The sequence below is a fragment of the Aythya ferina genome, assembly GCF_964211825.1.
Source record: "Aythya ferina genome assembly, chromosome: 2".
Lineage (NCBI taxonomy): Eukaryota > Metazoa > Chordata > Aves > Anseriformes > Anatidae > Aythya > Aythya ferina.
Window position 1 is genome coordinate 129,725,391 of NC_140297.1, and position 16,257 is coordinate 129,741,647.

General features: G+C 37.8%; 1 long non-coding RNA gene across 3 annotated transcripts; it reads left to right on the forward strand.

The window, feature by feature from the left end:
• Positions 1–1,832: 1,832 nt before the first annotated feature.
• Positions 1,833–11,395, forward strand: LOC311433052. Of its 3 annotated transcripts, none has more exons than XR_014690527.1 (5): positions 1,833–1,920; positions 5,140–5,258; positions 6,211–6,376; positions 9,014–9,151; positions 10,529–11,395. It is a non-coding gene; the product is annotated as an uncharacterized lncRNA (long non-coding RNA). The 3 variants fall into 3 exon arrangements; XR_014690528.1 differs by having other exon boundaries at positions 1,833–1,913; XR_014690529.1 differs by lacking the exon at positions 1,833–1,920 and having other exon boundaries at positions 4,593–5,258.
• Positions 11,396–16,257: the final 4,862 nt, after the last annotated feature.

The following is a 16,257-nucleotide window of genomic DNA, read 5'->3' on the forward strand; positions in this document are numbered from 1 at the left end:
TTTTTAAGACTGGCAAAATAAAGGGCTAATCTTCACACACACACACACAAAAAGGAAATCATGGTGTCTCCACATCCTATGCGTATATAGCAGTTATTGGGAACTAGGAGATGGCATGTGACTCTGTGACTCAGTACAAACAGTCTTGAAGTGAAAGTGCTCCACTGTTCTTAAAAATAAACACATATTGTAAGTACTATAATATTCCGAGCTGCGATTTATTTATTTATGTAAAAACAAACAAACAAACAAACAAACAAAAAAAACTCAAAATTCACAAACTAATTAACTAAAACAAGTTAATTATTTAGACAAAGGAGATGTGAAATGCATGTGAAACCCTGCCCACTGTTTCTTTGCAGAGTAGCCTCTTTCCTCCAGGATGGTTCCCAATCCAAAAGTTTTCAATAGCATTTAGAATTGCCAAGGTTCTCCTAGCAGACACTGCCGAGGTCCTCAAGCAGTGTCTCTCCTGATTTTCTCTTTCCTCTTCCTTCACTTCTTACACCAAAATGATAGAATCATCATGGCTGGAAAAGACCTTCAAGATCTGGTGGGCATCAGTTAGGACAGCATCATTAGGCCATTTTATATCCTGCATGGACACCTTTTGAACAGAGAAGTAAAATATATGTTGGTTCTGATATCTACCACTGTACTTTCTAATCCCTCATCTGAAACAAGTAAAGATTTGCATTGATTTGCACTCAGATTTTAAGAAATCTCAGTATCTCACTAATACTATATTTATTAACTATCTGTTTCCAACAGCAATCACAAAACTCCTAAAACAAAATCATAGTATTTAATTCTACGATCTATAATAGAGAGTAGGGTAACTTTGAGCATTATGATTGGTGCCACAGACAGAGGTTTGTCCAGGTAGACCGTGGGATTTGTTTTGAAAAACCTGGTCTCTTGGAGGCTGATGGGGTACACTTTCAGAGGAGAAGAGCATCTTTGGTTATATACTTGCCAAGAAAGTTAAGAGGGCTTTAAACTACAATTTCCGGGGGAAAGGAACTTCAGTCCATCCAACTCCTCTCAGTTTGACACCAGTGTTAGTGATAGATGTCCAGAGCCTGGAGTATGGTCATAGGTCAATGGGAGAGCACCTGAAGAGCAGCACAAAGGAATTCCAGCCTCTCCAGCCAGTAAGTCAGCTTCTTCGGGGGCACAACTCAAATGTCTCTATGTTAAGGCATGTAGCATGGGGAATAAATAAGAGGAATTAGAAATCTATGCACACCTGCAGAGCCATGACCTCATTGGCATTATGGAGACATGGTGGGATGGCTCCCAGGACTGGAGTGTTTGAATGGAAGTATGCAGCCTTTTAGGAACAACAATGAGGGGAGGCATAGAGGGAGTGTCACCCAAGTCCCAGAAGACAAAGGCAGGGCCTGTGAAAATGAAGCGCCACCCACTGTAGGAAAAGAGGTTCAGGAGCACCTAAGGAACCTGAAAGTGTACAAGTCCATGGAACCTGATGAGATGTACCTGTGGGTCCTGAGGGAACTGGCAGATAAAATTGTGTATTGGGTCTGGCTGGAATGTTAACTTTCCCTGCAGCCCATACAGTGCTGTACTCTGCACTTGTAGTTGGAACAGCAGTGTTACCACACTAGTGTTGTGTCTACTGCTGAGCAGTGCTGACACAGCATCGGGCCTCTCTTTAACCCTACTAGGGGGTGGGCAAAAAGTGAGAAGAGAAACATCACCAGGGCAGCTGACCTAAACCAACCAAAGGGCTATTCCATACCATGTGATGTCACACTCAGCAATAAAAGGTGGAAACAGGAAGAAGAGGGGGAGGGGCGGGCTCTCGTTGTGAAAATGTCGGTCCTCCTCCTGAAGACAGGCTATATGTGTTGAGGCCCTGCTTCAAGGACGTGGTCAATCATTGCTCATTTGTGGGAAGTAGAGAATAATTTCTTTCCTCTGCACTTCCACATAGCCTTCATTTGTTTTATTTGTTTGTTTTCCTCCTTTTTTTTTTTTTTTAAATTTTCCCTTTCCCCCTCCTTTTTCCCCTTTCCCTTTTTATTTCCCTTTAGTTAAATTGTTTAGTTCATAATAATCTTTATTTAATTATTATTATTATTTCCCTTTAATTAAATTATCCTTATCTCAACCTGTGAGTTGTTCTTTGCTTTACTTCTCCCCCTCCTTATCTAAAAAGAGGGGGAGTGAGAGAATGGTTGTGGGGTTTAGCTGCCCAGCAGGGTAAAACCACCACAAATTGCTAAGCCACTATCCATCATACTTGCGAAGTTTTTAGTTAGCTTTTAGTTTCTCACTGCTCTACATTTAGTAATAGGCAGTAAATTACAATAATCTCCCTAGGCAGAATCTATTTTGCCTGTGATAATAATTGTTGAGTGATCTCCCTGTCCTTATCTCAACTCCTGAGCCCTTTCCATCATATTCTCCCCCTTTCCCTTTGAGGAGAGTGAGAGAGAGGTTGTGGTGGAGCTCAGCTGTTCATATAAGTAAAACCACCACAGAGGGCCACAAAGGTGATCAATGAGCTGGAGCACCTTTCCTATGAAGACAGGATAAGAAAGTTAGTGTTGTCTAGCTTGGAGAAGAGAAGGCTCTGTGGAGACCTTAAAGTGGCCTCCTAGTACCTAAAGGGGCACTACAGAAAGGCTGTGGAGGGACTCTGTCAGAGAGTGTTGTGATAGGACAAGAATATTGGATTGGATGTAAGGAAGAAATTCTTCACTATGAGGGTGGAATGTTAGGCACTTGAACAAGCAGCCAGAGAATCTGTGGATGGCCCACCCCTTGAAGTGTTTAAGGCCAGGCTGGATAGAGCTTTGAGCAACCTGATCTAGTGAGAGGTATCCCTGCCCATGGCAGAGGGGTTGGAATGAGATGATCTTTTAGGTCCCTTCCAACCCAAAACATTTTGTGATTCTGTGATTCTACAAATTTATTTATTTATTTATTTATTAATGCTTATGAATATAAGTATTCATAAGTAGTTTTGACCTCAGTTTCAGGGAAGCTCATGGAGCAGATTATCTTGAGAGTCATCACATGGCACTTGCAGGGCAAGCAGGCGATCAGGCCCAGTCAGCATAGGTTTATGAAAGGCAGGTCCTGCTTGACGAACCTGATCTCCTTCTATGACAAAGTGACCCACTTGGTGGATGAGGGAAAGGCTATGGCTGTGGTCTACCTTGACTTCAGCAAGGCTTTTGACACTGTTTCCCACAGCATTCTCGTCAAGAAACTGTCTGCTCATGGCTTGGACTGGCATACGCTTCGTAGGGTTAGAAACTGGCTGGATAGCCAGTTTCAAAGAGTCGTGGTGAATGGAGTCAAATCCAGTTGGAGGCCGGTCACTAGTGATGTTCCCCAGGGCTCGGTGTTGAGGCCGGGCCTCTTTAATATCGTCATCGGTGATCTGGATGAGGGCATTGAGTGCACCCTCAGTAAGTTTGCAGATGACACCAGGTTAGGTGCGTGTGTCAATCTGCTCAAGGGTAGGAAGGCTCTGCAGGAGGATCTGGATAGGCTGCACCGATGGGCTGAGGTCAACTGCATGAAGTTCAACAAGGCCAAGTGCTGGGTCCTGCACCTGGGGCGCAATAATCCCAAGCAGAGCTACAGACTGGGAGAGGAATGGTTGGAAAGCTGCCTGGCGGAGAAGGACCTGGGAGTACTGATTGATAGTCGGCTGAATGTGATCCAGCAGTGTGCTCAGGTGGCCAAGAAGGCCAACGGCATCCTGGTTTGCATAAGAAACAGTGTAGCCAGCAGTGCAAGGGAAGTGATTATCCCCCTGTACTCGGCTCTGGTGAAGCCGCACCTCGAGTACTGTGTTCAGTTTTGGGGCCCTCGCTACAAGAAGGACATCGATGTGCTTGAAGGAGTCCAGAGAAGGGTGACGAAGCTGGTGAGGGGCCTGGAGAACAAGTCCTACGAGGAGCGGCTGAGGGAGCTGGGTTTGTTCAGCCTGGAGAAAAGGAGGCTCAGGGGCGACCTTATTGCTCTCTACGGGTACCTTAAAGGAGGCTGTAGCGAGGTGGGGGTTCGTCTGTTCTCCCACATGCGTGGTGACAGGACGAGGGGGAATGAGCTTAAGTTGCGCCAGGGGAGTTTTAGGTTGGATGTTAGGAAGAACTTCTTTACTGAGAGGGTTGTTAGACATTGGAACAGGCTGTCCAGGGAAGTGGTGGAGTCACCATCCCTGGAAGTCTTTAAAAGACGTTTAGATGTAGAGCTTAGGGATATGGTTTAGTGGGGACTGTTAGTGTTAGGTCAGAGGTTGGACTCGATGATCTTGAGGTCTCTTCCAACCTAGAAATTCTGTGATTCTGTGATTCTGTAATATACAGTACAGACTGTTATATTCAAACTAAAACAGAAATGCAAACACACAAACCTTTTTGCATTATTTTAACTTGCTGAAAAAATCTAGTCATGCTATCTGTTGAATTCATTTTTTCACATTAAATTTACAGCAATCTGCATATGACTTTGATTTGGAACTAATATATATCACTGTTCAAAAAAATTTACAAAATGGAATTATAATATTACATTCTAAAAACCATAAAAATAATGTTTGCCCATATTTATTAAAAGTATATTTTAAAGGATAAATTGTGGTTGATGGTATTGCAAGTATCATTTGTATTTTTTCAGTAGAAATCATGAAAAAGTAAGCTGTTCACAGAAATAGGTGGATATCTGTGTCCATTTATCAATTTAATCCAGGAAAGTCTACTGAAGCTACATACCAGAAACAAAGGAGAAACAAAGGACATTAAGTGTCTGTTTTTTTTTTTTTTTTTTTTTTTTTTCTGAACCATCTGTTTTGAAATATATTTCCATAGAAATCTTCCAGGTATTTAGCAATTCGATAATAAAAGTCTTGACAAGGTTATTTTGCCTTTTACATCACCAGCACTAGGTAGCAACAGGCCATGATCTGTTTTCACTAGGAGAAAATGAAAGAAGAAAAACAGAACCTGTTTCCTAGCTCAGCAAACAAATTAAGAATGATGGGAAGAAATGTTGTTCCTAAAATGGCACTTTGACTAGTTTAAGTGTGTTTTCAAGGTTTAAGTTTGACAAAAATCAAAGATGGAATTGCATAAAAAAATGTTAAGGCAACAATTTTAGGTTTGTGTTCCACGAGACTAAAGGTGAAGAATCCAGTTTGTAAAATATTTGTATGGCTGAAGTGACAAACTGGGGAGAATGAAACAAAACACAGAAAACACCAACAGCAGGAATGATCAGTAAGTAATACAAGGTTGAAAGAAATTTTATTCATTAGAGAGAAAAGAACAGTCTTAGCTAGCAACGAAGGAAAGAAACTAGTTAATGAAAGGTAAAGAAGACAGTGGAGTAGTAAGGAGAGAAGAGAAGGAAGATCACTGAAATTTTGTTCCTCATTTCCTAAGAAAATTAGTCATTTGTGGCCACACTTTCAATCCCTCCTTTAATTTCAGAATCAAACATGAAATACAAGTCTCAATGCAGGTATACAGTGAAAACTCAAAATACAATTCACTTTGACAGAAGGGTAGATGCTAGGTTATCATACTGAAAGCTAGCAGATTAAACAAGGTGTCCTGGTGAGGATCAGAGGAGCAATATGATAGGTAGAGAAAACTTTTTAGCGTAGTGGAATACACTGAACTAGATGCTTTGTCTACCATCTGAGGAGAACAATTAGCCCATTGTTGCTGATGCAACATCTACCAAGATAACTCAACAAAGGCCATCTCCCTGCACTGCTCTAAAATAAAGAGGTTTAAGACTTATTATGTGATGCCAGGGAAAAGAGAGAGAATTTTGGTATTGTATAAAACTTACAATAGGATGTATCTGACTGAGTCCTGCATTTTATCACCCGAGCATTACCCATGTTTCTATTAAATCCTATTTTTAGCTACCTTGTATGTGGGCATGCTCTCTAACCTGGGCCTGTACATGCGAATAGTAACAACCTCCAGGCTGGATGAGTACGAGTATTAGTGCCAGATGCTAGAGAGAAACTATGGTCTGAAGGACCAATGGGTCTGGGTGCCAAAAAGTAGAGCGAGCAGGGTGTGGGAATTACACTTAAACTAAGTGCCTAAAGCACTTAGTTTACTGTACTGTAGTGGTATTGGATGTTTCCTCTGTGAAATGAGTGTTTGGCCACTTGTTTACTGTTTGCATTTTTTATGTGCATGCACCTATCAGGAATATATAACTCCATATTGCTGCTCTCTGGGAACGTGGAGCTGCAGAAGCCTTGACTCTTTTGGGCTGAGACAAGAGATGTCCACAAGTCCACCAGATTCATCTACACCTAAGTGTGTTACAGGCTCCTTGTAGAAGCACCGTGCTGTCTCAATTGCCATCACAGGTTAGTGACAAGCTGGGCCTTGCTATATTCTCCAACTCAGTGGAATAAAAGGGATATATTAGGTAATGAGTGATAAAACTTCATAGTAAGGTAAGCCTCATTAATCATTCTGATTATGAAACAAGTATTTTGTGATTGTTCTTCCTGTCTGGACAATACAAACTATTTTAATGGTATTTCAGGAGTTGTATTATAATCAATGGAACTTTGGATTGAATGTAGCTTTTATCTTTTTATTGTTTCTATTGTATTCAATGATCTTTAGTTCAAGCAAAGGGAACAATACCCAGCCATTGACAAATGACATTATATTTTTTATGTATGCTTATGCTTTTTAAAATGTTCTTTATTTAATATGTATAAATTTAGATAAACCAATATTTATGTTTCAGCTAAGTTTAAAACTATATATACATATATATAGTTTAGTATTTATATGTATATAAAGCTTTTTAGCAAGAATGGTGTTGCTACCATCTTTGAACTTTTATTGGCTCCAGTATTTATGTTTTAGATTTTAAAAATGTATATTAAATGTCTATTTAATAACAAGGTAATATAAGTTTTCCAGTAAAGCCAGTTAGAAAAATGTTACTAATTGACATGCTATTTTCCAGACGTTTAATTCTTTTTTTAGAAATGGTCACGGTACCCACAATCTCCTTTTTGCTCAGCTATGGTTTTTAGCATGCTCAAATATCCTAGAGAAAAACAATCAAAACTGTAAAATTAGCTTTTGTTAGACAAGTCCATTGAGAATAAACTCTCTTCGTGGGAAAATGAAATTGAAGACTATGTCCTTATTTCATTTTTGACAATGTGAACAGAGTTCAAAAATGTACCTTTTAATCCGCAAAATATAATACTATTTAAAGATTATGTTCAGAAGTGTGTTTTTTAATGATAACCATAATGTACTGTTTGCTAGAACACATTTGCATACAGCATGTGCAGATTGTAGGCTTTTTTGTCTCTGAAATTTTATTTTACAAGAATGTACTTTTTGCTTTTTGTATTCTTTGTCACTTTTAATATCTTTGGTGATTCTTGAAATATTTGGTGCTGCAAATATGACCTGTTGTTTCATAAATGGACTGATTGAATCTGTCATACTGGTGGAATTTATGGTAAATCCGCTGCAGCACAAATGAAACCATGAGAAATTTTATTGTCTAAAATGGCTCAATATAAATCATCTCTTTTCATCAAATGCTATCTTGCATTTAAGTAAAAAAGAAGAACATTCATTTGCATAATAGATTCAATTAGAATACTTAACATCAATCTATTTTACGTATCCAAATGAGAGGAAAGTATTTTCAAGCAAAATTGAAGCAGCTAACTTTTTAAAAAAATGTTTGGTTTTAAATTCCTTCTCAAACAATATTTATTGAATACATTACTGACTTACAGAAAAATAAAAATTCCATTATAGGAAGTCCAAAATAGGTGTTTGATTTTTAAAAATTTATTTCATTTAATTTGAAAATAAAGTGTTGACTATTAAATCTGAGACCCTTACAACAGAATCTGTTTCACACTGGTGTATTCAGCCAGTTTAGTAACTTGCCAAATACAACATTTAAGGAATATAATTGTTCTTTTTTCATCACTGTCTTATTTAAAATATGATGACCACATCTTTTTTTTTTACAATAATATGGCATCAAAGATGACTTTTTTTTTCTTTCAGAGCTACATTACAATGGGTAACTGTTTTACGTGCATAGACATTTCTTTCTTCTTTGTAATGGATTTCATTGTACTTCATAGCTTGCCAGTATTTGACTGAGGACATTTTCCTTGTGAAGGCAGACATGTTTCAGTGCCTATTTTGCTTTGTTAAACCTAATAGTTAACTTTGTTATTATGCCTATATGAATACTAACACTGTAATAAAAATCATTTTAATAGTCCTATGAAGCAGACCACATAAACCAAGAACATTTATTTTCATTGAGGGCATGTGCTAATTTTTTATTAAGAGATGCATTAAACATTGATACATCCAACCTCTGATTGAACCTTCAGAGTTGTCACATCTAGGGGTAGCTGAAGATTTATTATGCAATATAAAATTAGACGTATACAGTAAGCTTCATAATAAATGACCTTTGCAGACTGGAGATTGCCACATAGAATAGTTTCTTTTGTTGCACAACAGAAAGGGTTTTGAAAAACAAATATAAAGACATAGAAGCTGGAAATACTAAAATGAAAAATATTCTCAGAGAAGTTCCAGTTCTATTTACTGTTAAGAAAATATATGCTATAAAGATTATCTTTCAGTGATGGAAAATTGAAATCTAGTAGTTAGACAAACATCTTTTGGCAACATGTTTTTGATATACTATAGGTAGCTACTGCTAAAGGATGAGATAAGAAGTCTTACAAGCTAAGATTTTGTTGTATATCAGGAAATGCTTATTAAAGATTTATTAAAAAGCTCACTACAAAAAGACTTTTGTGGTGCATATAACATGTAAGTTAATGGAACAATAAGATAGCTTGGTAGATGTAAATATGTATTAAACAGTAAGGAACGGTATAGAATGACAGAAAGGTTAACCTCTTTGTAGCATATTTAGATCATTACTTTTTCTTATCTCTGTCTTTTCTGTTGATTTAAATACACAGCTGGAAGACTGAAAGATGATTGTTCAAGAGCACAGGCAGCCTTCAGTGGACAATCAGAATGTGCCTACAGCTGGAGAAACTCACTGGCATGACGCCTTTGTTGCTCATAAATCTGATTTCACAGAACTTGAAAAGAAGGTACGTCAAAGATTTAATACAGCTCAGCCACAAAATAGGAATGACAAAAGATCTCATAACAAAACTATCAAAAGCAACATGCAAAGTATATTGAAAATGGTACTGTGTGTGAAACTTAAATAAATTCCCATTTTATTTTGGACTATAGAAACCATGGTAATTAGACAAAAGTAGATTTATTAATGGTGGGGAAAAAGAATTAAGTACAAACACCACTTTTTCCCTAATTAGTTCACTATAAAAATACCACATGATTTTTATGAACTTATACTTAGCATTATTATAAAAACATGCCATTGTGTGTCTCATGTTTATATTGAGTAAAATTAGTAGACTTAAGTGTGTAGACTGTTTACTTTTGAAGCACAGAAAATGTGGCAGCACTGTGAGGATGGAACATTTTTCTCTATTTAAATTCAAACAATTCAAACAATTCAAAATTCAAAATGTAGGTGTACAAGTTTACTGTTTAAAGACTGTATCATAGACTCTTATCATAGAGTATGCAGTTCCAAAATTAGCACTTTATTTATATCAGAATTTATATCACAATAAGTAAAATGAAAGTATAATTTAAAAGATTAAGCTGAAACAATCTTAGAAAATGCGGCTGCTATAGATACCTTACCTTCTGTGAAATGACTTGGTAATGCCTGTGCTGTAATTAATGCACTAGTGATGTGTCACTGAAATTGTGAATAGTGTTGTGTATGGTTTTTGACAATCTAACCCCCCAGGATCCTCATCATTTTTCAATAAGATAGTGGCAGAGTGTTTAAATAATGGGTTATAGCATGCACTGCTGTTACCCAGAATGCATGGGTTAAGGCATAGAGGCTTTACTGCAAGGTAGTCATTTCATTTTATTTCATAAAATTGAAAATATCCACTTGCTGCAGCCTCAGAACAGGATAGATGGAATATATCTGCTAAACATGATTAAAAACACCTAAAACTTTACTTATGTAACAATGCCAACAGAAACTAGGAAATCAGGGAAATATAATTTTAATTAATAAAATGCAAAGAGGTTTTGATTATTAAATTGATAGACAGTACATGTAGTGATCATATACTGCACCAACCAAGGTTATCAGCTTCTGTATATCTGCTTTTCTGAAGAAACAAGAAAAAAACATTCACCAGTGTGCACATACATCTCCATGGTCTGAGCTGGATCTTGTCTACAGACAATGTATATTCAGTATAATCTAGATCATAATGTCTCTGAATTTCACTTTCTGTAAAGCACATCAATTGTGAACAGTGTGAATTCTTTAGCATTAACTTTCAGCTGGTATAAATGTCACCTACATTTACAGCTGGTAAAATAATTCATCTGTTTTTTTAAAAAATGTGCCTGGAACATTTCTACAGTGTTGTAATACACGACCCAAAGCTACTCACAAGAAGCATCTGGAAAAAAGCTCTTTTCTTCTGGATGGGCTCCTGATACATATTTGCAGAAAGCAAATGATGTACTGAACCATGTGCTGTGACTGTCAACACTTTCAACAGTGTGAACTATTTATGTTTTTGTTTAGAACTGATAGTGGTCATTTATTTTAAATTTCTCCTATGTGTTATTGTATTAATAAGAAGTGATTACATCTCTTCAGAAAAAGGGAAACACACACTGTTTTGCTTTTTTGGGGCAAGTCTGCTTTATATTATGGTCATCCAAAATACTTAAGTAGCCCTGAAGACTTTGTTGTCTATTGTTATTCATAAGATAGATGAGACTAAAAGAAAGAATAATACAGTTGAAATACCATATGAGTTAACTGGCTATTTTATAAGTGAAAGTTTATTGTCATGCTCTGTGCTTCCTTTCAATATCTTGCTACTTTACTAGGTAGTGTTCTTTTCTCTGATCAGTTTTTGGTATGGTATGATTTGTGGTGACTGAGGAGAGCACTAGTAACTAATCCTTTAAAAATGTGATGCAGGAACTCTCAAATATTTTGTACATTCAATTCTGCTATGAAATTTACATCTAATATCCTATATGTGTCACAATTCAAGATACATTATTGTGTGTGAGAAGGAAGGAATCTGAATGGTATATAACTTGTGGATTATCATTATCTCAATCTTAAAGGCTGATTCATAAGGATTCATATCTTGTGATATAGCTAGTCAAATGAGTCTTGTCTTAAAGCAGGAAACTTGTATTCTGAGTGTTTTTTATTTTTATTTTTTAAATTCCTTTTACATACCTTTGTTAAAAACGGAGAAGCAAGGGCTCTGTGGTTCTATATACAAAACAAATGTTCCCTACATGTCTGTGGGGAGAAAACAGCCACATCTGTACAATGGGACTGAGAGGTCATTGCCAAGCTTTGGGTCACAGCATTAATACAGGTATAGTAGCAGGTCTATGTCCATATACATTTCTCAGCAGGGTCCCATCTCCCTCTAAGGAAAAAATTACATGCCCTTGCCCTTCTGTAAGGAGAAAACAAAGCAAATAATTTGGATTCCTGAGGGAATCATGACTGTAAAGCATGCTACAAACTGCACTTGCTCCACAATAGACCCGACAGATATCAGCCAAGGTCAATATATGAATACAAACATTTTTGCTTTTCTGTCTCCTCATCAAGAAGCAGATTGAAGCCATAATTCCTAGCTTTTATATAGTGTTTCTCTTCACTTTTTTTTTCTTCGTCGTTGCTCTTCTACCCATTTAAAACCTTTCATCATAAATGTCACAGCTATTATGTATTGCAGACAAAATGGATGAATCTGAAGAATGATATCAGAAATGTTCATACCTCTCTAATACTATGACTTTTCAATTTACTCTTTTGGGACAGTGTGCTTTAGAGGGAAGAGCAGAATGATGGAGCTCTGTCCCTGTTTCAGTTAAGTTAATAACTGGGATGAAAATGGACCCTATGTTTCTAAAGTTTTCCTTTCTCTTTAACAATTCTTCTTTAACACTTCTTTTACCTACTGGCAGGTTAGCAACAAAATTGCCCCAATGGCAGATGTAATCCCTTGATACTGTGATTTTGGAAATGGACACTCCTTGTGTGTTTGGGTTATATTTCTTTCCCTTTTATTTACTAATTGCAGAGTCCTTGGAAAAAAAAAAAAAAAAAAAAAAAAAAAAGATAGAACAGGATGGAAATCACCTTGCCCTGGTATCTCACAATCTTTGTTTTTCCTTACAAAGGCATAGAGTAGATCATAGCTGATATCTCTCAGCTGTGTGTTGTTTTGGTCTGTTATACATCTGTTGAAAAGTGATAATTTTCTTTTACAGAGATTTGAACTACCTCTCCACAGATGTATTTCAACAGTTAAGAATACCTTGAAGTATGAAGACATCTTTTCTAACTAACGAATTTGAGTATTTTTCCAACTCCCTTGTGTTTTTTTGTTTTGTTGTAGTTTTTTTGTATTGTTTTGTTTTGTTTTGTTAGGCAAAGTAACTTTTGGACATACTGTATTTCATTTTTTCAATAGAATTGAAACTGCTGTGGTGATGTCCCCAGATTGAATCAGCAGTAAGGATGAGTAGAAATTCACAACAGGCCCACAAACCCACATACATACAATGTATATACATAGATGCGCTGCTGGCCACACAGATCAATACAAACATAAAACAGCACACATACAAACATAGACAGCACCAATGGCCTTATAGTGATTCCCTCCTGGCTTTCTATAATCTGTAAATTCTCTTTTCACTTGTATTCTCTTGTATTCTCCGACAATCCACTTAGAACACTTCAAGTTCTACATGATCCCCAAATTCTTTTGCCTGGTATCCCATAATAAATCCTGTCTGTCTTTAGGCAGTTATTCACTTTTGTTTGCAAGGTGTCCTGGATAGAATTTTCCTGTTTCTTACAAAGGATGATGCAAGAATTGTTATCATTGCCTAGACCAGTACCAATTCCATGTGTTGTGTTTTCAGTGACTAGGTTATTAGGCTCTTATCATTGGTCTGATCTTCTGATGTTCTCCATGACTCTGTTTTTATGACTTTAGATATATGATGTAACACACTGTTTCTAATTTGGTAATATTCTCAAATAGAATTAGGAAAATATTTATCATAAAAGTAATTAAGATCATTCTTGAGGCTTATTTGGGATAGTGAAGGTTTCCACGTAAAAATTCATTCAGTAAGACTGGAATGGCTTCTGTATTATAATGTAATTTTATTATTATTATTATTATTATTATTATTATTATTATTATTATTATTATTTTGTGTCATACCTACTTTTCTGAAGCAGAAGAGACTTCTCATTTACTATCAGAGCAGTACTCATATTTAGTGTGTCTTGCATATAAGGTAAAGACCCTTTTCATTAGATGAAGTATCAGATTGAAAAAGAAAGAAGTTACAGAAAACTTTCAGAAATTCTTTATTAGCAAATTGTTTAATAAACATATCTAAAATTTATTTCTATCTTTCTTATAAAGAAAAATTGAATACTTGTGATTTGTAAAACTGCAATGTGGTCTTCAGGCAAGAGTCTATATTCCTACATAAAAACAATAAATGTAATATATGTCATATCCTTTGAGACAATACATTTTTTTGGTATTCAGATAGAATATATTTGCAACTTGCCTCTTTTATGCCCTGTGCATGGATATACCTCATCTTGTTTCAGTTACCAGATACTCTGCTTCAGTACTCCACCTCCATGCATTTCCTCTGCACAGGAGAAATCCATTTGGCCATGAGTGTCTGTATGGCTCCTTGGTATTTTCCAAGAATTCACTTTTGCCTTTCTGTCACTGGTGAGCTCTGTCTTCCAAACCAGAAATATTTTCTCTGCAGCAGAAGTTCTTTAGAAAAGCTTTATCTTTCATTTTTTTTAAACTTAGGAGGTGGAAAAATGAGAGCTCTCTGACTAAACAGTGTGTGGGAGGAAGTATGCCTTATCATGTGAACTTGTAGAACCTTTTCCTTTTTAGATGACACTTAAAGAATGTGTTCATTCCTTGCACATGTTTGACAAAATGATATGTAGAACATAGGTTTATGTAAGACATACCACTTCCTTCAGTGCTGTTTTTGTTTGTTTGTTTGTTTTGTTTGTTATATACACAGAAGCTGATCTGTTGTTCTGGACTTCTAACTGAGCTTTTATTATCTGACACTCAAGTTCAGGATGGCAAGCTTTCTTGGGTTCTTCAGGAAAGACCAGTCTGTAGTTCCTGACTTCTGGGGGACATATATTTTACATAGAGAAACAGTTATCTCAATGTTGTTATTTCTGTTTTGCTTTCTGATGGGTTCACTAACAGTTCAAGCTTTCACATGATCTTTATTTTTCCTAGTGATTTATTGCTTTTCAGAAGAAATGTTCAGTGTGAAGAAGATGAAGATTCTGTTAACACATTTCTGTCTCAGTGAACATTCAAAAATTCAATCTGTACTATGCAGGTTTGTAGAATGATTCTTGGTAATGAGTGCTTTCCTAGATCCTGCAGAATCTCATTTATTTGCTGTCTAACCACTCCCATAAAATAGTATCTGACCCTCTTAGGACCAATTGGTTATATGTACCCGATGTCTCGTCGTCATTTTTATTTATTTTTTTTTTCCAAGTATGATTACACTTGGTGTACTTTCTCACAAACAGAAGATCATTGTTTTTCACACTGATAGGTTTCTTGTTCTAGGTGAAGAAGTCAGCTCAATTTTCGCAAGAGATGTGGTGGGCAGCTGGGTAGTTGAGCTCCACAACTGCTCTCTCACTCCCCCTCCTCAAAGGAAAGAGAGAGAAAATACACTGGGGAAAAAGGAAAGGGGGGAGAAAATACAACAAAAACACTAAAATGGTTATGATAAGGACAGGGAGATTGCTCAACAATTATTGCCACAGGGAAAAGATTCAGCATAGGAAGATTAATAAAATTTGTTACCTATTACTAACAAGCTAAAGAAGTGAGAAACAAACAAACAAGAACCTAAAAACACCTTCCCCCCATCCACCCTCTTCTATGTCCTCCCCCTCAAGGGTGTAGGGGAGCGGGGAATGGGGGCTGTGATCAGTCCATAGCATTTCATCTCTGCTGCTCCTTCATGGTCACTCTCTGCCCTTGCTCCAATATGGGGTTCCTTCCAGGGGGGTCCCTCCCGAACTAATCCTAGGGTGGCTGCCAATAGGAAGCAACTCTTTAAGATCTGCTCCATCATGAGTCCATAACATGGGGTATGTCCGTCAGGAGCAAACATCTTCAAAATGGGTCCCCCATGGGTGGCAGCTCCCTCCATGCCCCCTGCTCCTGCATGGGATCCTCTCCACAGGCTGCAGCTCTAGCCCGTGACCTGCTCCTGTGGGGGCTCTCCATGGGCCGCAGCCTCTTCCAGGCCACATTCCCCTGCTCCACTGAGGGCTCCTTCACGGGCATTCCTCCAGGAATGGTGACACCACCACCTCCCTGAGCAACATAATCCAATGCCTGAGCACTCTTTCTGAGAAGAAATGTCTCCTAATTTCCAACCTATGCCTCCCCTGGGGCAACTTGAAGCCATTCCCTCTAGTCCTATCACTGGTCATCTATGACAAGAGGCCAACCCTCAGCTCCCCACAACTTTCTTTCAGGTAGCAGTAGAGAACAATAAGCTATCCCCTGAGCCTCCTCTTCTCCAGACTAAACAACCCCACTCCCCTCAGCCGCTCCTTATAGGACTTGTGTTCCAGACCATTCATCGTCTTTACGGCTCTTCTGTGGACATGCTCTAAGGCCTCGATGTCCTTCTTGTAGTGAGGGGCCCCAAACTGAACACAGCACTCAAGGTGCAGCCTCACCAGAGCAGAGTACAAGGGGACAATTACCTCCCTGGTCCTGCTTGCTGCACTATTCCTGATACAAGCCAGGATGCCATTGGCCTTCTTGGCCACCTGAGCACACTGCTGGCTCATGTTCAGGTGAGCATCGACCAACATCCCCCGATCCTTTTCCTCTGCACAGGTTTTGAGCCACTCTCCCCCAGTCATATAGTGCTGCATGGGGTTTGTTGTGACCAACATGCAGGACTAAGCACTTAGCCATATTGAACCTCATTCTATTGGCCCATTGCCCATCCTGTCCAGATCCCTCTGTAGGACCTTCCTACCCTTCAG